Source organism: Phalangium opilio, unplaced genomic scaffold, assembly GCF_054372755.1.
Source record: "Phalangium opilio isolate 3A_F unplaced genomic scaffold, DU_Popi_V2 ptg000017l_1, whole genome shotgun sequence".
Classification (NCBI taxonomy): domain Eukaryota; kingdom Metazoa; phylum Arthropoda; class Arachnida; order Opiliones; family Phalangiidae; genus Phalangium; species Phalangium opilio.
The window spans coordinates 8,897,638-8,921,681 of record NW_028324151.1 but is presented as its reverse complement, the minus strand read 5'-3'; the positions used below and the strand labels follow the sequence as shown (position 1 = coordinate 8,921,681).

Genomic DNA, 24,044 nt, shown 5'->3' with positions numbered 1-24,044 from the left:
TAAAGTCATTAAGTGCTATGACAAACAGGTCGTAACTAAAAACACTTCTAACATTCCCAACATGAAAAAAGTCGCTCGTCTTACAAGTCAAATGTTGCGTGAATGAAACATCTGATGATAACTTTTCGATTAAATCTACGCATTCCAAGCCTAAAACCCTATATACCTTGTTACCAAACTGATATATTTGATTCCATGTCATGTCTAGAGTTCCATCAATGCATTACCGAATTAAGCTTAGAAGTTATATTTGAAGTCAAGTGAAGTTTCCTCGTGATACCGTATTAGCCACATCAACGTCTTTCCAATCAATCTTGCTAACAAACATAATGGGATTAAAATTAGGATATTTGCCATATTATAATTAAATTGGGACAAAGGAGGGTTGATGTTGCAAATTGGCGGTTGCTATTATGTCACACAAACTTGATGTAAAATTCTAGGTTAATGAGAAAGACGTCATTGAAATGGTTCAGATCCATATTTCGTGGAAATTGATAAGAGTTTAATGAAATGAGTTGATTTTATTAGTTCTGTTTATATTGGCTTCTCTGTGGTTTTCATCAAAGGTAAAAGTTAAATAGCGATTTATATTTCTCGTGTTCTTACTCAGAGCTACGATAAGCTCTGTGGGATTTTTAGATAATAGATTCAGGCCCAGAAACGAATTTTTTTTTAAAAAAAAGTTAAATTGGTGGTAACCTTGATCACGGATGGACGTAATTTTAGAAGTAGGAATGGAGAACAGAGTAATGTGGGCGCGCGTCAAAGTCCCAAACCCCCTTCCACGGGACGGAGGGGTATGAAAGAAGAGGCGGGTCATAGCGACAGAGGTAAAAAGGAACTAAGTAGTTTTCGCCGTCCCCGTCAGCAACGTCATCAAAACGTTTAAGTGAGCCAATAAGATAATTTAAAATTTTCGTTACGTGTTGGAGGGAGGGGCTCTGTATACTGGGCTATGAGTCGGATTGAAGTAAATACTAACCGTTCTCCATTCCTACTTCTAAAATTAAATCTATCCCTCAATGTTTTAAATTTTTGGTAATAATAATATTTTGCGTACGAAAATGATTATCATTACATAATTAAACCACTTAATTGTTGTATTTACAACTTTCGTGGTTGACCTAAGAGAAAGTGACACAATTTTTGGGTTTTTCGTGGCAATCGCACATTACGTTACTAAAAATTACGAGGCTCGAACTAATTTCGATGGGAATTCAAAATATGTAACTTACATTAAATATTTTAAATAAAGTATTTAAAAATGTTTTCTTAGTTGAAAATACAACAATTACAAAGTCTGCCATAAATGGAGGGGATGTTTTTTGGGCGATTTTGAGCCGAAAATGAAATTTCAAACTCAAATCAGAACTCGAAAACAATGGCCCGAACTGCAAATTGTCATAGAACATTTTTGAATCAAAATCTCCCTTAATTTATGGCAGACTTATCAGAAACACCCCGAGTAGAATAAATATCTTCATTTCTTGTTATTATTTACATTAACAGTAATAAATACAGCTTTCTGTGTTCCTGAATATAATAATAAGTGAACATTTATTTACAGTACACCAAATAATAGGATTGAACTGGCATTTGGTTAATGATTTTATGAGGTGAAGACCTACTTGATACAGAGGACAATTACACAAAGCTAGTGAGACAAGTATATTAGAATGGAATCTATTCTATCCCAGAACTATTTATAGTTAATCGAAATAGCTCGCCACGAAAACTGAGCCTCGTTTAATGGGATTAATTGGATTGTATATTGCCAGCCGCAACCCTTTTTGTTCATTTGAAGCGTCTCTTTTTTCATCCGAACAACTAATGGTTATTTCATTAGTCGAGGTTTCAGATTGAGAGTGCTTTGGAAAAACTACATTACTTACTGCCTTTTAATAAAATTGTTTGAAAGATCAGTGAAGCGTTCATTTTGTAGCAGAAAGATGAAAGAGTTCATGTTTTCAGGAGTGTAAATCTGTTATTTAATTAATAATCTTAATTAACTAGTGTAATATAATTCAAACTATTTTAAACGCGTTTAACTCCTCATTTCAAAGACTACAAAGTATAAACTCAGGAATTCCTTAGTCTTATCATAAGTTTATAAGATTTGTTCCATAGGTAAGTATGAAACTATTTATACTTCGTAATGCTAGAGACTTACTGACTAGTTCGATAACGACAAACGAGAATTGACTACATTGGGTTTTGCAGTCCATCTTCCTATTTAGTCTGTACTAAGCCTTTGAAAGCGACTTACCAGGCGTCGCTTTACGATAATCTGACTTACGTTACTTCATGACAAGCTCTCAGAAACAAGTGACAAACTTATAGAACATATCCTATAAACTTATGGTCTTATACAGGAGGTTTCCGAAAGGTCTGTCAGCGATTAAGTACTGTGTTCTTTGGCCGATTTTGAGTCGAAAATGTGGTATGACATTTTGCTGTCCGGGTCAACGTTTTCGAGTTATGATTTGAGTATTTTAGAGATGACCCACTAATTAATTTAGCATTATTTTTTAGTTTCTTAATAAAAAACACTCAAATTATATCTACTTTTCCCTAACGCTCTCTCAGCCCTAGAAAACTCAACCTATATCCCGTAGTAGTAAGAGGTTCGGTTTAGCAGAGGCCACCAAAACAATAGAGGCGACTCGGTAATCCTCGTTCTTATGGCAAATTAAATGATAATTATTTTGTAATAAGAGATCATTTATTTATTTTTTAATATTATGTATTATTTATAATTAGGAAAAGACACTTTTTTAATGTATAATGTTATGTTACCTGAACATTTTCTTTAATTATGCGCTTCAGTTGGTCAGTTCATTTCGCTGCATACCCTTTGGCATAATGTAAGTGACTTAAAAGACTATTTTCCTAGGAAGATAGTCTCTTTACAGGAGTTTAAAACGGTGAAACCTCTACCTGGATCGAACCAAAAAGAGAATCGAGGTAAAGTAATGAGAAATGGGATGGTCAGAGAGAGAAGAGGTAATAATGAAATAGAGCGGATTGAAAATCTGTTCCTTTTGTCTCTTTTTTTCGATTATTCTTTTTGGCCTTCGATTTGGTTTTGCCCTCAGCCGTTCTCTTTTTTTCTTTTTTTTTTTGCTATCCTAAGGGACAAAAAAGAATCTATTGAGTTGAATGGGAAAACTCTTTTTCCGTGGCGCCCTAGAGCTTTCTTTTTCCTAGAAACGCTGCAACCTCTTTTCCTAAATGTCAAAGACATATAGGAATTACCAGAAGTGAGATGAGACTAGATTGATAGTAGTTCCTGGCACTAGTGAACAAATTTGAGGATTTTATGCCGCTTCCCACGCGCCTACACTACTGAGAAAAAAAATTGGTCGAGTTCCAAAAACATTTCCTACCCCCTTCCCCTCAACCTAAAGCGGCCGAACACGGACGCGGCTCCTTGAATCTAGTTCGGCCGTCTACCACCGCGAGCGTCTCACGTTTTGGAGGGAAAATTCAGAAACCACTACTAGAGGGCCAACCGTTCTTGTGTTATCAAGAATATTCACTATCGCCGAGTGAAGAATTTGGTTAGCTCAGTACTTCTGGTCTCATCTTACTTGTGGAATTACTGAAAGTGATACAGTAACGGCTGGAAGTGTTGTGATTTACAGCCGAAGTTCTCACCGTGTAAAATTTTAATCGTAGTCGGGGTCAAGGTATCTCCGAAAGAAACAAGTCTGGGTAAGACAAAAAAAAACCTATCAAAGATCCTAAAATTTCATCTTACTTATTTATTGATGAGAGAGATTAAAATATACATCTTCTACTATTCCTATCAGGCTAGTAACTATAAAAAGCGCCTAAAATTCCCAGCTTGGCAATTCCTACGAAGAACCATTGCCATTGTAAAAGAAGGGGGGAGGTACCTCGTCCCATTTACTGTAGTATGCTTCTTACTGCTTTTACAGGGTTCATACAAACCTGGAAAACAGGGAAAACCTGGTAAAATCAGGGAAATAAATAGTTGACAAAAACCTCAGGGAAAACTCAGGGAAATTTAGAATTTTTACTAAAATTCAGGGAAATCAGGGAAATTTGCGTCAATCAGGGGCCGAGTACTTAAGCAAAATGTTCATGAACATACCCTCCATAGGATTAACGTTTTACTAAACTTTGGAGGTTCGTAACTCTGGTTTTATTAGAGATACTGGGATGCCCTTTGAGTATGTTATAGTCCTATTCCCCCCCTCCTTCGTTATAATTGGCTCCGTAGGATGCTCCATATACGGGAAAAACCTGGAAAACTCAGGGAAGTATGTGAGTAAAAACCTGGAAATCTCAGGGAAATTTGTTTTCCAAAAGTTGTATGAACCCTGTTTTAAAACTCAACACGAGTGTCGCAAAAGTATGGGTCCTCCCATTGATTTTTGACATCAGACTACTGGGTAATGCAAGAAATAGTTATACATGTTATCAGAAGTTTATAAGATATGTTCCATAAGTATGGCATTTCCTATGCTTCGTAATGCTAGACTTACAGCTCGAGCTAGTTCAAGAACGACAAGCGAGAATTGACTAAACTCGGTTAATTTTGCAGGACTTCCAGTCTTCCATCTTCCTATTTATTTTGTACTAAGCCTCACCTGGGGCGTCGCTTCACGAGAATCTATGACCTACGTCCCTTCATGCCAAGCTTTAAGTAACCAGTGACAAACTTACGGAACATATTTTGTGAATTTACGATGCTAATGTTCAAGGTAATATAGTGTTGATTGGTTGTACTAAGAAGAAAGACTTCGTTCCTTGAAAATCATACTGGGCACTGAAGCAATCTCTCATCCACTCCAGTGCCTAATTATTTTCTGTTATTTGTGTTTGTCTTTCCTGTAATGGATTACATTTCTTCCCTGGAGGGTTTTGATTGAATTCGTGTAAAGGAAGGCTCACTTTTACTTAGCGAACTTAATTGGAATGTTACACATTACAGTTTGTGTAACTTGTCTTTATTAGGGGGTTGGCCTACTAGCACTGTATTTAGCAGATCTATTATTTTGGCTATAATTTTAAGTTATATATTTTTGTCTCTAACTAGAAATGCGACTCGTTAATGTACCAAATATCAAAATTTTGACATGGCTATTAACCCACAAAATTACTAATATTTCTTGGCATTGGTTTTAGTATTTCTTGTTGTCATAACCTTCTAAAATATTAATTATTATAAATCACCGCCAATACGTTACTTTTTGAAGGGCATGTCAAGAACTATATTTTGAAGTAGTAGGGGCTTGCTATTCTTATCTTCTGAGATTTGACTCGATGCTATTTCACATGACAAGAAGAAATGGTTTGGATTCGTTTTTTTGAGATCCTTTCATTCGTTTCTCCTTGTAAATTCACTTTGATTATGGTCTACAGTATTCGGACACAGAAACATGAAATACGATTTCACAAATCCATTTGAGATCTTAATGAAGTTGCTAATTTGAATTTAGAAGAATTCTTACATACGAGTTGCTCTACCATTTACAAATCTAATTGACTCACACCTGCCTTGAATCAGGATCATTAGGTGTTAACTGATTTTGAAAGAGATTGCGACTTGCAAAGTTTGGGCGTACTACGCCACCAACCACTATTGCCATCAGGGAGGAGTAGCCATATGGAGACGTAATGTGGGGTAAACTCGTAGTCTCCACGCGAGAAGTGGCGTTAAAGGGGTTTAATTTGGTTCCTTCTTGTCACGTGGTTATACTGAGCTACTATTGCGCCCTCTCTTTAACGCAGACAACCTAGGCATTTTTTCTTTGTCGAGATTCTCACGAGAGGGCAGCTCGTAGTGCTAGTTTGGTGCACCTCTGATGCCGCTTGCCCGGTGATAAGCGATAACCAAGTTTTTAACATTCCCCTATCTCCCGTTGTGAGTCTAAAAAGCGCGTGCAATTCTGCTCCTTTTCTACTTCTCCCTGTTGCTATCGACATCTTATTATCTCTAAATTTAGGTTGATGTCGGGTGGGGCTGCAAAAATTTATAATAAAAGTCTTTCAATGATTCTTTGCAATGAAAATAAGGACATAATAAGACAAAGTTGAAGATGTAGAAGATTACATCTTAATGAAATGGAGTAGGACTGGAATACGTAGATTTCTTCTACTTGGAATATTTAACAGACCATTTTCTGAGCCTCTCTGCTTGATTGAAAGGAAAGATGGTATATAAACTGTCACCCCTGACGTCATGCATAATTTATTTAAGCTTAGGAAACCCGTGACATCGACGTAGCTCACGACATGGACCGCGGCCGCAACTCGACCAATTGTCAACATCAACACTGTTACCCAAAACATCAGAATACGTTTGCAAAGCCTTAGGTTTGGTAAAAAAGCCTAATTTTTCGAAGTTTTTAAAAAAATTGTTTCAATATTCAATATTCAATTACGAGGTCATGTTTAACAGTTTCTAAAGCAACCAAATCCTCGTAAGTTCGAATCTCGCCCCCCCCAAACCGATGTAGCAGACAGCGAAAAAGGTCATGAACCAGAAAGTTGTCTCTACATTCAATTAAGCAGTGAAACCCACGGAGCTGGTGGTTAATCAAAGTTTTGAGCCCTTACCCCTTACATTCAATCAGACATTAGTATGTAGTCTATGGCCTATTAAAGATTCCAAGTGGAAGAATGTATGTATTCCTGAGTAGGAGAGTAGTTACAGAATGATTTTGATGATTAAAAATGATTTATTCATTATCCCGAGTTTCGTCGGTTTCATTAAAATGAGGTTACAATTGTAAAAGCACTAAGAAAATTAATATCCGTTTTAAAGTTCTTGACTAAAATATTATCTTCAACTTTCAGACAAATATTTCAATTCTTTATTAGTCGAAACGGATGTTGTTATATTAGAAACAAAACACGTGCAACTTTAATTTATCCTTTTAATCGGAGAATTAAGACTTACGAGAAATTGACTTCTAGAAGCTAGCAGGAAGACACATCCGAGCCCAAAGTGAGTTTTTTTGACTCCAAATTCAGTCAAGTCAGAATCGTTTAACACTAAACTACGACTAGAAAGAAATCTCGCTGTCGGGGTCAACATTAAGTCGAAGACATTCCAGATTAAGGCAAAGTCTAACTAATCTCGGATTCCCTTACACCAATAACTGTTATCATTTGACAGTGTGAAGAGTGGTGTTGTTTTTTTTTTGAAGGCCATATGTAAGCCAGTCAAAGATAGATGTGACAATCCTGTGTAAGGATTGAACTTCGAGATGTCGGAATGTACTGTAGTAAACAAACGAAGTTTCAACCACGATGACATCTCTGACCATTAAACACAGGGCAGCGGATCGCTAGCGCCACCACGCAACCAATATTGAAACTTTTCCGACTCAAACCATAGCCATAATATGGTCTATGAGCCAATGCCATTAGAAGAACTGGGGTTTTAGCATATCATTCCAGTCCATCTGTGTTTAATGGTCTACTCTTAGATGACATCCAAAAAGGCATACGATAAGTTCCTCTCAGACCTATAAATACAATCATCATTGCAACACAGGAATTTCCCATGTCGTTTCTATGTTTTCCTGGTAGTTTGATACAGCATGTACATCGATTACTTTGAGTAACTGGTCCCTCGAATTGGGGCTGTGCAGCGATTTAACTGAAATATCAGACTACTTTCCATCTTGTTTAAAGGAAGTAGAAATTCAAATTTTGGAAGCAAAACGGCACCAGCCAGTCTTATGCAAACTTCCCGAACATTTGTTAAATAAGGTGAGAGAAAAGTGAACCTGTAGGCCTACGCCGCCTACCATTTCACCTTCGAAGCAAGATTCTTGCTCCTTTAAGTGAAATTTATTTGCCGAAATTCTTCTCGAGAACTTTCCTTTCCTTATGAATATAACCAAGTATTATTTTCTTTTTGGGCCAAGAGTTTATTTTCTGATTGGTGCTCTTTTCCGGGCTAGCTCCTTAATGGATTATGAAAGTATGGCCTTGGAGAAAATGCTCTTTTCCTCCTTATTTGCTTCTAATGTTTACTTTTCTGTCCATTAGCTGGATTTAGTGGCAAGAGTTTCTAGAACTTTCTGCCCTCTTAGAATAATACCACTGAAAATGTTTTGTTCAAAAATATCCGCAACATTATCTTGGATTTTTAAAAATACCACATCTTATAAACCGATAATATAACTGCTCAATTTTAAACCGTTCGTTTCGTTATTAATATGCTTAAATATTATCAACTACCAGCGTCCCAGCCTTACCTGTAGATTTTAACTGATTTTGGTTTGTGACATTTAATTTACTAAAGTCACGTTCACACTTACTGGGAAAACTGCTTTCGAAGAGATCGAAACTTTTTCGAAGAGATACAAAACGCTTCCAAAGTTAAGTGTGAACGATTCTGAAAGCCGAGCAACCAGTTACAAATGCGGTTCTTGTAGTTGCCTCGCGAACCAAAAACTACCCACAGACAGCACCAAAGAAAGCATTAGCAGAATGTACTGACTGGAGCCTTTGAAAGTGTGAACCGAGGCTGTTGAAATCGCTTCAAACTGGTAATGAATGAAGATAGTTTCAAAACCAATTCCGAACCGACTACTGTGTAAGTTTGAACATGGCTTAAGAGAAAGATCGCTTTAGTTTTCATTGCTCAATCTAGTCTTTTCCCAAATTCGGATACCACGGAAATTAATCATTGTAAACAGAACTTTTATATGGGCCTACGAAAAAGTTTTGTATATTGCCTTACATTATTTTTGGCGGTAATGTTTCCCGCGACATTTTCTATACGCGTTCCACGTTTTGAAAAATATTAATTACTTAATTAATTAAGCAGGTCGCGGTGCGCGTCTTTGAAGTCTGACTCGTGTTTTACTTCACCAGTAATGAATTGAATATTATTCATAGTCCAGTTATTATAATCTACTTAAAGGGATCGTAGTATATAAGTCGATCTTAATACACTGTGTTCCATAAACGTTGGTAGGATATGTTCAAAGGCGATTTTGAGTAGAAAATGTTTTGACCTAAAGGCCACAGTTTACGAGATATGATCAGAGTGTAAGAAACTGAAAGACAATGCTAATTTCATAATCATAACATTATACTTTAAAAGAATCGCCTTTTTCTAACTATAAAAATAAAAATATTAAAAAAATTATCTCTTATTACAAATTAATTGGCGTTTAATTAGTCTTAAATACGAGGACTACTGCGATGCCATTGGTTTAATGGAACCTGCATGATCGCGAAAAGCAGACAATCTGCTAGCATCACTTCCGAAGTTCTGAACCGGAAATAAGAACGTCTTCATTTTAAACATAGCACACGATCACGCTTGATCCTCGGGTAGCCTGCGTTTTCGAGTGCTTCAAGGAAATGGTCGGGTTTCATTCGTTCTAGCGAGATGACGTTGAAAATGACGTCGAGGGCAACATTTTCTCCATAAGCTCCTCCTCTTTTATAAAACCAACAATCTTATGGTGCTCGAAAATAAAGGCTACTATCCCTTTAAAAATGTTATGAAGGACTGCGCTAAGTTCTTTTATTAAATTTGGAAAATAATTAAATTATGGGAAAGGATTATAAAGGTTTAAATTAATCTAATAAGTTATTTTTAGAGAGTTTATCTTTATTTTAATATCTTGGCAGTTTTTCTGTGCCTTGTGGTGGGTGATGCTAGCATTGGAGCTTCATTTCGCCATTGGAACGTCTCAAATCTGCAGACAATGGGCGGTTTAAAAAATTGCGTTACACCCAGACGCGTTAGGGAGTAATGGCTTCCACCTCTGCTTCCCCCACTACATTTTTTTGTATAGGGGACGTTTTAAAAGGCCCATCTATTATTTCCTCTAAGCAAGTTTATTTTTCTAAAGATGATTGATTCAAATACATCAAAAAAATTATATTTTGCACAATTTAGTGCACAATCTTGCTTTTAATCTTAAAAGTGAACTTATTTGAAATGAGGCTTTACTTAAGCGCCACTAATCCGGATAACTTTTGTCAACTGAATTATACATTAGCCTAACAACTGTCGGCTTGTTTACCACACATTCGACAACAAACAGCAAAGCTGAATGAAATCAATATCTCCCTAAAGTTCTTTTTACCTCTCAGAGTGACGATGACGTCACAGAGAAATATTAAACTGGACGTGCCTGTGTGTTGGCAAATCGGAACAAACGTGTTCGCTGAAAGCAAATTTTGGTAGGGTTACGAGAAACGTCCACCCTCCCAACAGGGCTTCCACCAAAGGTTCACGCAATTGCGGCTTTTCATAGCATTTATTGAGAATCAATCGCCTTATATACCCTAAATTTCCAAAAATTGTTAGAGGCATGCGCTTGTATTCAAACGTCAACAATAGCTATGTTTAAAATGATTTTAGGAATAAAGTTTCTTAAAACGATTTAACTATAAATAAGCTAAATTAATGACGATTAAAATAATTAATATCAATTATATTTATTTAAGAAAAACCTCTTAATTGCGTCTCGACTTGGAGAGGTTTATTATGCTTTTCCAACTTGTTCCTTTTGGTAATATCGAACACCTTGGTACTAACGAGACGGGTTTCGATATTTGAAACCAATAGCTTCTACTATCTATTGGTTTTCCCATTTAGACTTAAAACAAGCAGAAATTTAGACGTAAATTTTAAAATTATTTCTATACATTTAAATTTATAGCCTTGATATTTTCATAATGTTCAATTCTTTTGAAGACAATATAGTTTTAGAATGAGTGTGATGTGAAATCCAGAAATCGCAATTTTTACGACTGCTACTTGACTTTAAAAGGGGAAGTAGTCCTACTACCATTTAGTTCGAATGCTCTTTAAAACTTGAAAGAGGTTGGAACTAACAAAAGAAAAGTAACAGAAAAGTTTGGTTTGCCCACTCTTTCTTGATTAGTCTACCCTTTACTAGCAGAAACTGGACCAATTGAGATCGAATGATAACTCACTCAACTACAGTCTAGTTTTTATCTACGTGTGACTGTTACACGTACATTCTAGAAACCGAGGTTTGTGGTGGTCTGGTGTGTGTCTGTCTGTGACTCTGTGTAGATCGAATACACGAAAAACAAATTCTGAAATCTGATTAAGAAAAGGTTGAATAAACCCCGCTAATCCTTCACTTCCTCCACTCACAGCTCGAATAGAGGAAGAGGATCACAATTTTATACCATTCAAGAATTATTTCGCGACATCTTTTACTGCTACTACCGTAAGGTTTCTAAGGTAGTTTTAGGCTTTGACTTAGAGAATTGTAAGCATAAGAGCTGGATACACCTTTCCATAAATGGGGGTAGGAATGGACAAGCAACATTTCACTATTTCGTGGTTTTAAAAAGTCTTATCCCTGTAACTTACACCACGGTTTTACTATAGGCCTTTTGGCTAAGTCCCGGCTAGCCAAGGGTTAACCAACTGATATCAGGTATCCGATAGAAAATTGTAGAAATAATGCTTAAAGGGCGCCACCGGAGGCTTGCTGGGTCAAACTGTTGGGAAGCATAATGCCTAGCCCCCCGCGACAGTGGCGCCACTCCTTATGGCCAAAAAGCTGAGTGTTTTCCCCCGTCCCTAAAGGCAGACTGCCTCGGGAGAGGTCCGGTTAGCCCCTTTAAGAAGAGCAATTTTTTTGTATTCCAAACCATGGAACGACACCAGAAACGGAAAGAGAGGTTTTTCATACGTTAGCGATTTCTTAACTGATGAATTGGCAAGTAGCCCTTACACTCAAGAATGGCAATGCGTTTAGTGCTCGAAACAACATTGACCGCTTTTGCACAGGTACCGGCACAAGATATCTGGCAGCCCGGCTATTTGAAAGCCCTAGTCGTCTATTTCGCGGTTAAGTGGGGATGGCAATCTTCTGAATAAATGGAACGGAGTATTGAAACCCACTTCTCGGAAACGATGCAATAACAAAATTTATCTTCTAAGCAGGTTTTTTATGTTGAGGCAAGGATTATTTAAAATGTCTAAGGATAAAACGCACACACAGATTTCTATAGTAAGGGAATGTTCTCTAGTTGTTCCGAAATTTTAACCCATCCCCCTCTTCTCCACCTACTGTTTTGGTGCGTCAATTTCCGTCAAACGGAAAAGAAATATAAATATGGCGCCACCTATCTTATTATCGCGAAAGCATAGACGAAAGGGAGATAGTTTTCGAAAGCATGCTGTATAGTTCTTTTTCGAATTGTCAACGGTCGTTAAAAACATTCCGTATTTCGGTTCAAGAATGAGGTGAGTTTCTAAAAATCATGATTTAATTTTAATAATAGATTAAAGCAATAATCCTTGATTAAGGCAAACATTCAGTTCAAGAATATATGGGGTGAGTTTACACTAATTTAGTTTAATGGGCAAGGCTTAGGTCTTAGTAGATCTGCTAGAGCAGACAGAGAGCGACAAAACTTTCAAGAACCCGGTCACGTGTTGACGCTTCAAAATATTGGCTTTCCGGTTTGCCGATTGTGCCCGCTAGGTACCGTTTGGAACATCTACCTTCGATATTTCCTTCTCTGCGTTTTATCCTTAGAAATTTTAAATAATCCTTGGTTGAGGCGCTGTCGATTTTCTATGCATATTCAACCCGAAATTTTATCAACATCTCTATGGGGTTTTTACCTCTCCGAGTGACGTATGTCACGGAGAGGTTCTAAAATCGACAGGCATGTCTGTGTGTGTGTGTGTGTGTGTGGGTGTGTGTGTGTGTGTGTCAGGCTGTTGTTATTGACTTACACCCCAGGGGACCGCGTTCGCAGTTTCCGAATCGAAGCAAATGTGTTCGCCATTTCCGGACCGCATTCACAGTTCCCGGAAAATTCAAAACTTGAGGCTATCCACAATTCAACTGGCCACTACTATTTCATCTGACTAGTCAATTGTCCATTCCACATGAACACCAATCTGTATTCACTGGCTTCTAACACCACCACCTTCTGGGCGTTGCTTTTGTCTATCCCACAAAGACACCAGTCTGTACTTACTGGCTTCTAACACCACCACCTTCTGGTCTTTGTTTTTGTCCATCCCACATGGACACCAGGCTGTACACCTGGCTTCTACACCACCATCTTCTCGTCTTTGTTTTTGTCCATCCCACATGGTCACCAGTCTGTTCACCTGGCTTCTACACCACCATCTTCTGGTCATTGTTTTTGTCCATCCCACATGGACACCAGTCTGTACACCTGGCTTCTACACCACCATCTTCTGGTCATTGTTTTTGTCCATCCCACATGGACACCAGTCTGTACACCTGGCTTCTACACCACCATCTTCTGGTCATTGTTTTTGTCCATCCCACATGGACACCAGTCTGTACACCTGGCTTCTACACCACCATCTTCTGGTCATAGTTTTTGTCCATCCCACATGGACACCAGTCTGCACACCTGGCTTCTACTCCATCATCATCCTTAAGGTTAAGACATACGCGGCGATCGGCCAGGGTTACGAGAAACGTCCGGCCTCCCAATGGCGGGGCTTCCACCAAAGGTTCACGCAATTGCGCTGTTCTTATCCATAGCTGCGATTCGAAATCCTTATATACTACCTATTAGAATAAGGTGAAGCAACCGGCGTATGCTTCATTTTAAACGCCAATATTAGTCAAGTCTCTCAAGAATGTTTAATTGTTCTTTATCAAGACGATGTAACGCTCAATAAGGCGAACAACTAACGAAGAAAATATTTAATATTAATTATATTTATTACCTCTCCGTGTGACGTAGTCCAGGAGAGGTTCTGTAACGGCCGTGTCTGTCTGTGTGTGTGTGTGTCTGTCTGTGTGTCTGTCTGTCCGTTGTTACACCCACGTGACCGCGTTCGCAGTTTGCGTATCGGAGCAAACGTGTTCCCAATTTCCGGACCGCATTGACAGTTCACAGAAATTTGGAAAATTGTATTTCTCTCCTTTGGCTATTCTATACTTGAGTTCTCACACCACCATGTTTGGTCTTCGTCCATCCCATATGAACACCGGTCTGGTACTTTTCTGGCTTCCACCACCACCATCTTCTATTCTTTGTCAATCCCACATTGACACCAGTCTGCACTTACACTGGCTTCTAACACCACCATCCACAAAGTCTATTCCACATAGACACCAATCTATATCATTGGCTTCTACTCCATTATCATCGTTTGGTTTTAGGATATACGCGGCGATCAGCAAGGGTTACGAGAAACGTCTAGCCTCCCTAAGGTGGGATCTCCACCAAAGGTTTTCGCAATTGCGCTTTTTCCTTACTATTATAATGGAAACGAATCGTATATATACCCCAAATTTGAAAAAAGCGGGCAAGAGGGGTACCCTTCACTTTAAACGTCAATATTAGCAAAGTTTGAGATGATAATAGGTATAACTTTATTTTAAACGATTTAACTATTATTAATGTTAATTATTGAAGATTAAAATAATTAAAAATAATTATATTTATTTAAATATTAAAGATAAACCTCTCGTGCAAAGAGAGAGATTATCATTGCCTCCTACATCTACCAAGGCCCGTGCATGCGATATATTTCCTTCATTGCCTCCTATATCTATTAAGGCCCGTGCATTGCGATATATTTTTCAAAACAACAACAAAAATGGGAAGCTCCTCTCAGAAACATAATAATTTCTTTTCTCTGTATATGAAATGAAAATATGGATAATATTGCTCTCCTTCTTTAATGGTATGAATCCTTGCCTGTCTATTAATATTTTACGTAAGAGAAATACGTATTTAGCGAAGCCTAGAGAGGATAAACATAAGCGAGATTGTTTCGGAAAAAAAATACTGCTTCCACTAATGGGTTTATACTCCTTGTTACTGTTGTATAGAGTAATCTTGATAAAAGCTTAAAAAATTACGAGAGGACAGATCTTTTTTATCCTCTTGTTTTATTCTTAATAAGAATATAAAACATTTATTTTGTATCAAAAAATATTTTTTGGTGCTGAGATTGCTTTAGAAAAATCCAAACGGTTAGGCATTGGTAAAAAAGACATGTGTAAGCTATTTGCAGAGATGATAATTGTTTTACATGTTTTAAATAAAACTGAAGCTTCCATTATTGTGTTTATGCTCCTTGTTTGTTTCACTGAAAACCATCTAGGTGTAGATAACAGTTAGACCAAAAATTTAAAAAAAACCTAGTTGAAAATAGACCTTTTAAATTTGCGGGAGCCATTCGTGAGAATTTTTCTTTGCTTGTAGGTTGTCAATTTATCTACCAGTAAATATTTGTGTTTGGAAGTTGGATATTAAGTCAAATTAAGTGGTTGTAAAGAGCCAGCAGGTTTTTGCCGCTTCTTTTTGTGAGTATTCGATTTTTGTATGTAAAATGGAGGAAGATAATGTTGAGAGTAAGGATGAAATGCGGAAGCGCAAAGCGCGGGAAAAGATGAGGGCAAAAAGGTCGACGTTTTCATTGGTTACTTAAGTTTATATAATCTTCTCGACACGGAGAGGTAATATTTTGGTTTTCCCGACTTGTTTTAATATTTAAGATAATCTTGTTTCTAAACTCAAAATTAAAACGGAAAGAGTTAAAAAGCAGTCTATTTTTTTGTCTGTGTGTGTCTGTCCGTTGTCACACTAGTGCGCCGAGTTAGCAGTTCGCTTTGTTTTGATGTGTTAAGAAATCCTACAGAACCTTAATATTCACTTTTTCATAATATAAAGTGAATATGTCGAAATCTTTTTCGTAATTACGATGCATTTAGTACTTTTGTCGCTTTAAAGCTCTGTTTCATTTTGATATTCCAAGAATGTTTTTTAATATTGTTATTTGAAATGGATGTTTATATATTACTTAAGCTATACTACATCTGTTTATAGCATAATCCTTTCTATAGTGATTTCAAAACGAACGCAACGATATTGGTCAAATGTATTTTTATTTGTCAACAGGCCTAGTAAACCAAAAAGTAAACGCTTGGGTTTGGTTTTCGTTTCTGTAATGCAGAGACATTAACGGTTCAGAGTGAGCCGAAAGTTAAATACACTGTTAAATAATTAGGCTTAGATTTTATAATCATGGTGGATATCTGGGCCGCGTTCAGCAGAGCGCAGTGCTGTTAGCAGTGTCGTACAGGACGGGATTTTGCTTTAGAATTTGACGTCACGGTGCTCAGCGCTGAGCCAGCGCGGTCTTCAAAGAAAATAGTCGGGTTTTGGGAAAACGTGACGTAAAACGCGTAGTTCTCAGCTTGGCGAAAAAACATGGAGGAATTAATACAAATAGCTCTTGCTGATTCTGATGGGACTATAGCTATTTAATTGGCGTGAAACCATTTGATGACGCGAGAATTTTAAGAGACATGTTACTTTCTAATTTTAATTATAAAAGACGTTGTTATCTATCTCTTTAAATATGTTATCATACAATTTTTGTTAAGCCTTGGTACCTTGCACGCTTTATTGCGCTAGCGTCATTTTTAAAACACCGATGACCGGAAAAAAGCTATGACGACAGATCTCACCGGTAACCGTTTTCCAAAATCCGCTGTCATTTTGGGGAGCTCTGCTGGACGCAGCCCAGACCAGTGAAAGGTCTGATCGTAATCGGATTATAGCTTCGTGTTTTCATGCTATTTATGGTGCGCATTTACTTCCAGTGTGTGTAGCCACAAATAAGCTTTGGTGTTATGTAACGTTAACAGTCATGTTGACAAACTAAGAAAATCGTTGAGGTGAAACGAGAGGATAGTGTTTACATGGCAACCCTGTTGTGAATATGGTTTTGAACATAGAGGGTATACAGTTGAGGAGTAGAAAATTCGGCCTTTACAAAAACGTAAAGGTAATATCCCTCCAAAGGTTTAGCTCTTCATTTCCCGTTTTTCCCCCATCGGATGATTTTAATGTGTACAAGTATATCCTTATTGGATGTAAAATGTCGTCTGATTTACAGTATATTTGCTATGCTTTGTATACTGCTTTAATATTTCATAAATTTTAACTTCAGTATTTGTTCTTAAAAAAAGAAACATTTCCATATCTGGGTAAGTAAGTTTGTAAGTAGTCCTCCTCGGAGAGGTAATATTTTGGTTTTCCCAACTTGTTGTTTATAGAGTTACGCTAACACACGTAGATATAACATTACATAATGAGTCTTGTTCATATATACATTGTACCTTTTAGTTTATTGGTTCAAAGCAAGCTGTCTGTAAAAGAGGAATCGCAACGAAAGGGTCTTCTTCTTAAATTACTATTTGCTCTAAACCAGAATGCTCCTCCATCCTTGCACTATGACATTCGTCAATGTTCCATTTATATATACAGGGTGGTCTTGAAGGGCTGTCAGAAATTCGAGGGAATACCCGAGCGAGTAAAGCGAGCTCCGCAATTAGTATAGTCAAATGTGCTGGATAAAAGAGCTTTTAAAATTTTGATAAACTTGATGCTATACGAAAACTTCCACTAAGTCAAAAATATGGGATATTATAGGGCCTTCAGGAAATTATAGGGTAATTTAGAACAGGTTCAAAAATATAGGATATATATTGCCTTCAGGAAATCATAGGGTAATCTAGAACAGGTTCAAAAATATAGGATTTTAGAGGAATTTTAATACTGCTGTGCTCCCTGCTAACATCTTTGCTCCATTTCCGCAGCACGAAATTTGTGAGCGGCCCCTAACCGTATCTTATTCCCTCTTTTAGTCTTTACCCTTTAAAACTAATCAATAGATGTCTGTAACAAACCTAGCCCAAGGCAGCTAAGCCTAACTCTTGTATAGTTAACCCTCTTCACTGCTTGCATTAATTCCCTCTCTGCTTTAAACGAATTTCCCTGCAGAATTCGGGATACAGTGCATGAGAGAGAAAGAAAAAAGTTGATTGCTTTAGGGTTAGTGGGTTACTTCAGAGTTTTAACTAACATTGAGAAAAGGAGTATTTTTTCACCCCGTTTTCATTTAAGTCTTTTAGAACAGATGGCGGGCATTAGAGGTACTCTATCTAAACTATAGGCGTGCCCTTTTGCTACTCCGTTCTTTTCTTTTCAGGCACTGCCTTCTTTATCCTTAAGGCCAGGAATGCCTAGATTACTTCTACCAAATTGGAATCTTTAAGAAGTCCTAGATCCCATACTAATATCTGGTTGAAGGTAAGGGGAAGGGTTTTAAATATTTTTAAGTCACCCGGTCCTCCTACCTCGCTTTTCAATGGCTATGAAGCTCTCTCAGAATCCTTGTGTGACGTCACCCATGCTATTTTCCAATAGAACCAAAGCAGTACCAAGCATGGCCGATCTCAGCCAAAGCTAAGCCTGTGACGTTTTACCTAGGCATTGACGTCACAGCAGAGACAGCTCTATTCACATATAGAGGACGATCATTGAGCCTATATCTTCTCGTTGAGAACACGAAAATGAAAAGTTGTTTATATTCGGGTTCGGTTCGAATTGGTCGAGAGCTATCTCTATCTTGATTGACTTTTAAGTTCAAATGCATTAGGCGTGACGTCAGGGGTGACGATTTCTACACCTCTTCCCCTTTAGTTCAAGTACAAAGGCCCAGAAAATAGTAAGTTATAGAGTCCTAGTAAAAGAAATCTAAATATTGCTGATAAATCCCATGCACGGTATTATATTCCGTTCTTAAATGTGGCATTTTTAGTTCGCCACTGTTTCCCGCTAGAGGCGCCGTTTTTGGGCGCGAATTCTCGCGAATTGACGTCGCGTTAACTCCTACTGATAAAGCGCGGGAAAACCAAATGTTGCGAGGAAATGGTTTAGAAACAGCGCCATCTAGATAGAAAGATATGGCAATCCTGTAGAAACTAAAAGCCAATGGAAAACATAGAGTAAGATAGAACATTAAGTCCCGCCTCCGTTTCCACCCCCTCCCACCCATGAAGGGGGGAATTGTCGACTATCACGCGAGCACTGGACGCTATTTTGTACCTTCTAATATAAATCCCTTCTTGCTTTTAGTCCCCTCTAACAATAGCCCCGTGCACGGGCCTTGATAGGTAAAGGAGGCAGTGTTTCACGAGTCACGAGTGGAATTAGATCGTTCGTAGATTTGGGTTATAGGCATTGTAGTATTTATGCTAAGTATGATATAGGAGGAGTTTTTGCTATTGACACGCTGTCTTCAACTCGTGGTCACGCTAAGCCTAAAAATATATATTTTTTTATCGAAGATCCTGTCAAGAAAACTCGTATATTTTCGTAAAAATGACAAGGGATAAGCCATGCTAAAAATGTCTTTTTACCTTTTTAATATTAATGGAATGATATCCCAATTTTATATTGTTTATCGATAAAACCGATATTTTTTTGGGTTATTTTCCTAAGTTTTACATTTACATAAATATTCACCGAGTTTTAAATAGATAACATTCCACATAGGACTAATTTTAAATAAGGGTAAAGTTTAACTGACAGGTATAGAAAAAAGATCTTTAAATAAAAATATATTAAAATTTACGATATCCGTAACCCGAATGAAACGATTTAAAGGGAGGATGAAGTGGAAAATCAAGTGATTTTTTTTATCGATTCTTCCAAGACCAGTCTGCATAGTGAAACATTCAGGCAATACCTCCAAATGATTTTAAAATTCAAATTAGGTTCAGATTATAAGGATAATTTGAAATAAGCTCTTCCGACCAATTGCATAACGCCCTGCCTGCCTTTCTGTTAACAAAATTCCATTTGCACCCTCTACATCTCGCTCCACGAGTATCACATCACGTGCAAATTTTATCAATTCTCGCGATAAATTTCATATGGCATGGAGCATGCCACTAGAATTTTGTTAACAAGAAGGCAGGGCGTTCCGCAATTGGTCGGAGGTCTTTATTTAAAATTATCCGTAAAATCTCAACCTAATTTGAATTTTAAAATAATTCGGAGATATTTCCTGGATGTCTCACTACGCAGGCTGGTATTATAATAAAATCACTTGATGTCCCACTTCATCCTCCCTTTAAATCGTGAAAATTCTACCTTTTTTGCTTATTTTCCGTGAAAATTTGACTGGTCTTTCATTGAAAAAAGGCAAAGTTTCAGTCAACCAAAGAAAGGGTTTTGCTAAAATTCCAGTTTCGTCTATTATTTCAAGAATAAGGATTTTTTTAAAATATAATTCTTAATAAACGTCCCAAAAGAAAGTGTGAGGTTTGATGTGATCTACTATCATTTTCACTTACCTGACTTGTAACATCCGTTACATCCCTACAACTTTTTAATTGGCTACGTACAAGTTAAGACTTCACTCATGCCAAATTGGTCCCGTTATCTCCGGTGTAAAACCAGCCAATAGACTAGTGTCATTGAAAAAGTTTCACCATTTAAGCTTCTGAGGAATCCCTCGCTTTAGTTAACCGATGCTGCTATTAGTGATAGCGCCACTAATCGATCGATCATACGGAACGCGCTAGGCAGCCTCCCGCTATTAGACGAACTTCCGGACAGAGCTTCCTGTCCTTACCGGAAGTCGGAAACTAGAAGCGGAGGAGAATGCTTTTACAACGCGTCCTTACTCAGTTCAGGCCTTTCGAAAGAAACGGATTGCCCCGAAATAAGTTAAGCCTTTTTCTGACCTCGCGTAACTTTGTAAAAAAGGAGTTTTACGTTACAAACCTTTATCACACTTATAGATGACATTCTTAAAGAAAAACTTGTAGTTGTACGTCGAGTTTTGTTAAGAATATTCTTTGTGAAACTCAACTAGAAGTTATTAGCTTTTGAACTTTCCACTCAAGGTTAACTTTGTCACGCGAGTTGTTAGCTTGCAAGAAATCGTAAGTCCTTGAATAAAAGCCTTGATTTTGTACAATGGTTTGTCACGTGATGTTTCTTTAGACTGCTAGCAATAGCGAACTTTTCGCGAAGTTCACTCTTACTAATTGATCATAGGGTCGCTTTTCAGGTTGATTCTAAAGGCAGTTTGAGAAGGATAAGTGTTTTGTTCATTTAATTAGTTAAATAAACAAAATTATCCGTTAGAGTAAAACAAATGGGAGTTTTATTTCTTAATTAGACTGTTCACAAGTATCAACGAATATTTAAAAGATTAGGGGGTTTATTTTGAAAATTTTCAGTTTCCTAACGCAGTGTGCAGATGGCACCACATTGTTATCACCTCTTCTTTCGCCATAGCTCACTCGATAATGTCTTACACAATCTAGTGAGCTATGCATTAGCAGATAGAATTCTTGGCGGAAGTTAGGCCTAAAGACTTCGGAAATGTTTGAAGTATTATCTTTTGGCAAGAAGTGATTTCTAGTTTATTTGGGAGAAGGTATAAGATGCCTAAGTATTCGCGCGCCATAGTCCCAGTCCCCCTTTCAAAATACAAGGGGGGACGTAAAAGGGGGCCGGGCTATTTAGCCTCTCCTCAGTCGGAAAATACGTAATTTTTGAAATTCGCGTCGCGCTGACGTGAATTTTCAAGAACCAATGAGATGCTGGTTGTAATTTAGAGGCTGGGATTAAGTCCGGACCTACGTTTAGACTGGAGATAAAGCTGGAAATGTGGCGAATTTATACCTTCTCCCTAATAAACTAGATATCACTTCTTGCTTTTAGTTTGTTATATAGGCCTAGTGAAATATAAAACTAAAGGTTCAAACAACAAATGCAAAAGGACCAAATTAAGCCTTTGTTGTATTCAAGGGTTGTAGTAACATATCGATAGTTGGATAAATGATTTAAATAAGTAATAGAGAGATCGATTAGGAATAATTTAAGTTAAAAAATGCAAGTCTTGCTTAAATTCAACGGATATAACACGGATTTCTATTGCAATTGCACGACTTAACTAAAGGCTTAAAAGAACCCTTAACCATGGCTGTGTTCAGTAGCCGGCATCAAAAACATCGATGACTAAAAGATGACATCGATGTCTTACTGAACGGTTTTTCGCGTCTTTGGGCTCATCGGATGCCCATCAGAAAAATCAGCTGTGAGAGGAGGTTTTTTTTGATGAGCATCGGATTCATGACGTAAATTTCGTCATTTTGCGCCGCGACAATTAAAATAATGTGGAATTGACAAATATTATCCTTATGGATAATAATACTAAAAAGCAATACTTTATTTCGGTAAAAAATGGATCCTGACAGAATTTTGATTTAATTGATAAATTGAAGTACAATATCTTTGTAAATAGTTCGGATTTATTATTTAAGCCTCTGCCGTAACGTTATCATAATATCGTCGCCATTAAGAAAAGCAAAGCATCTATTACACAAAATTGTGCCGTTCAACAACTGCAACGTCATCATGGCGTCAAAAGACCACCGATTTCATTTTCCCAAACATCGATGTTTTTTCCTGATGAGTGTTACTGAACGCAGCCAAAATCTTTCCTCGATTTTGTACGTTTTGATATAACCTTTAACCTTTAACCTTTAATGGTCACTGCACTATATGTTATTAGTAGAGATTTTGTCTTGCTCATTGAGTACACGAAGAAGTGTACTATTTTCTAGCAAGTGCTCTCATGGAGATTATAATGAATCCTGATTTGTAAGTCCGCGCGAAACTCCTCTTCCGCGTGAATTCTCATCTAGGCGGCGCATTTGGCACATCGCCATTCGTTAAATCCCACTTAGAGACTTGTAACTAAATTTAGTTTGAATGTTTTCAACTTTCAAGCGTAATTAAATACGTTAAGCTATCTCCTAACGTGCCGATATAACCAGAGGAGAGAGAAAGTTTGAAGTTTTTGACAGATTGTGTAGTAAAGGGCAGCCGCCACCCTTTCAGCGCGAGTGACGTCAGTGGGTGACTTTTCTGAGATCGAAATACGTTTTGTCTTCTTATGCCAACGTAGCCCTAAGTTTGTCTGTCCAATTGTCCATCACATTTAATCTAATATCATAAGTTAATAAGATATGTTCCAAATGTTTGTCACTGGTTACTGAGAGCTTGTCATGAAGTGACGTAGGTCATAGATTCTCGTAAAGCAACGCCTAGTGAAGTGTTGTCAAAGGCTTAGTTCAGACTAAAAAGGAAGATAGACTGCAAAACCGAGTGTAATCTCGCTAAGTTAGGGTATTTTATTCATTGAAATACTTCAGAATGCATTCTTAAGCCTTTCGTTCAAAAAATACCTGTTCATTCTGTTAAGAGAGTTGGAAGTTAGATAGTTCTAATTTTTCCTCAGTTTCTCCGGACTTGGTCCTATTTGATTTATAAATCAAGGGCCCCTCCATAAGGCATATCGGTTTGCCTCCAAATCTGTCAGACTCAGAGCTGTGCTAATTAGCTGGCAACTAATTAAATTATAATTAGCAATTAGATAAATATTTATGGAGTAATTAATTAGCCAATTAGCAATTAGACATAGAAACTAATTAAATTCAATTATTTTTTAAACTAATTAATTATAATTTCTAATTTATTACCTGTCTAATTAAGGTGAAAAAAGAAACCGTAAGTAACAAATAACACCATAAAAGTCAGACTGTGCTCTTTTTGCAATATTTTCATTTAATGCCACATTTTCCAACTATTTTTGACTTGAAAAATTTTCTTTTGTGTGAAATGTTTACCACAACTTCCGCAAGTTAGGTTAGTCTTATTTTTTCCTGCCATTTTTGGGACGACTTACGCTAACATGAAAGCTGGAAATTTTGAAATCGGAATTATAGTTTCTTAGATCCTTGGTACGTGTGATCTAGACTCTAATTCACCAACTTCAATGTCAGACGTGAGTTTTACAAGGATTTAATATAGTATATACAAGCGAACGTTAGAACAAGCTGCTGCCCGACCCGTTATACACGGTCCTGGAAAAAGTATTAAATTTTTCAATCGTCAAAAAGTTCTTTGCCGTTTCTTTTTTATTTTGAAAGATGATGCTTATATTTTATATAAAAACTTGTTTTGTAGGCGAAAATTGGCGCAGTTCACTTTAAAGGGAAGCTAAAATGTTTAATTTTGGTGTAGAAATACAACCTTAAGGTTTTCTCGGGAGAAAACATCTACCGTTATTCGACGATATTGTCGGCATAAAAGATCCATCTATCGCTGTCTTAAAGGCTGGTTTCCACTGACCAAATAAATCCGCATAAATTTGTGGGTAATTCCTC

The 24,044-nt window shown here is 37.3% G+C and overlaps 1 protein-coding gene and 1 long non-coding RNA gene across 2 annotated transcripts in view; one reads left to right on the top strand and one right to left on the bottom strand.

The window, feature by feature from the left end:
• Nucleotides 1-24,044, top strand: part of LOC149702951 (uncharacterized) — a 91,803-nt gene that overhangs the window by 20,686 nt on the left and 47,073 nt on the right. The window lies entirely within an intron of this gene.
• On the bottom strand, nt 14,847-15,474 carry LOC149702954 (uncharacterized). Its single transcript, XR_016381896.1, has 2 exons — nt 15,160-15,474; nt 14,847-15,102 (listed from the first exon to the last, which is right to left on the bottom strand). It is a non-coding gene; the product is annotated as an uncharacterized LOC149702954 (long non-coding RNA).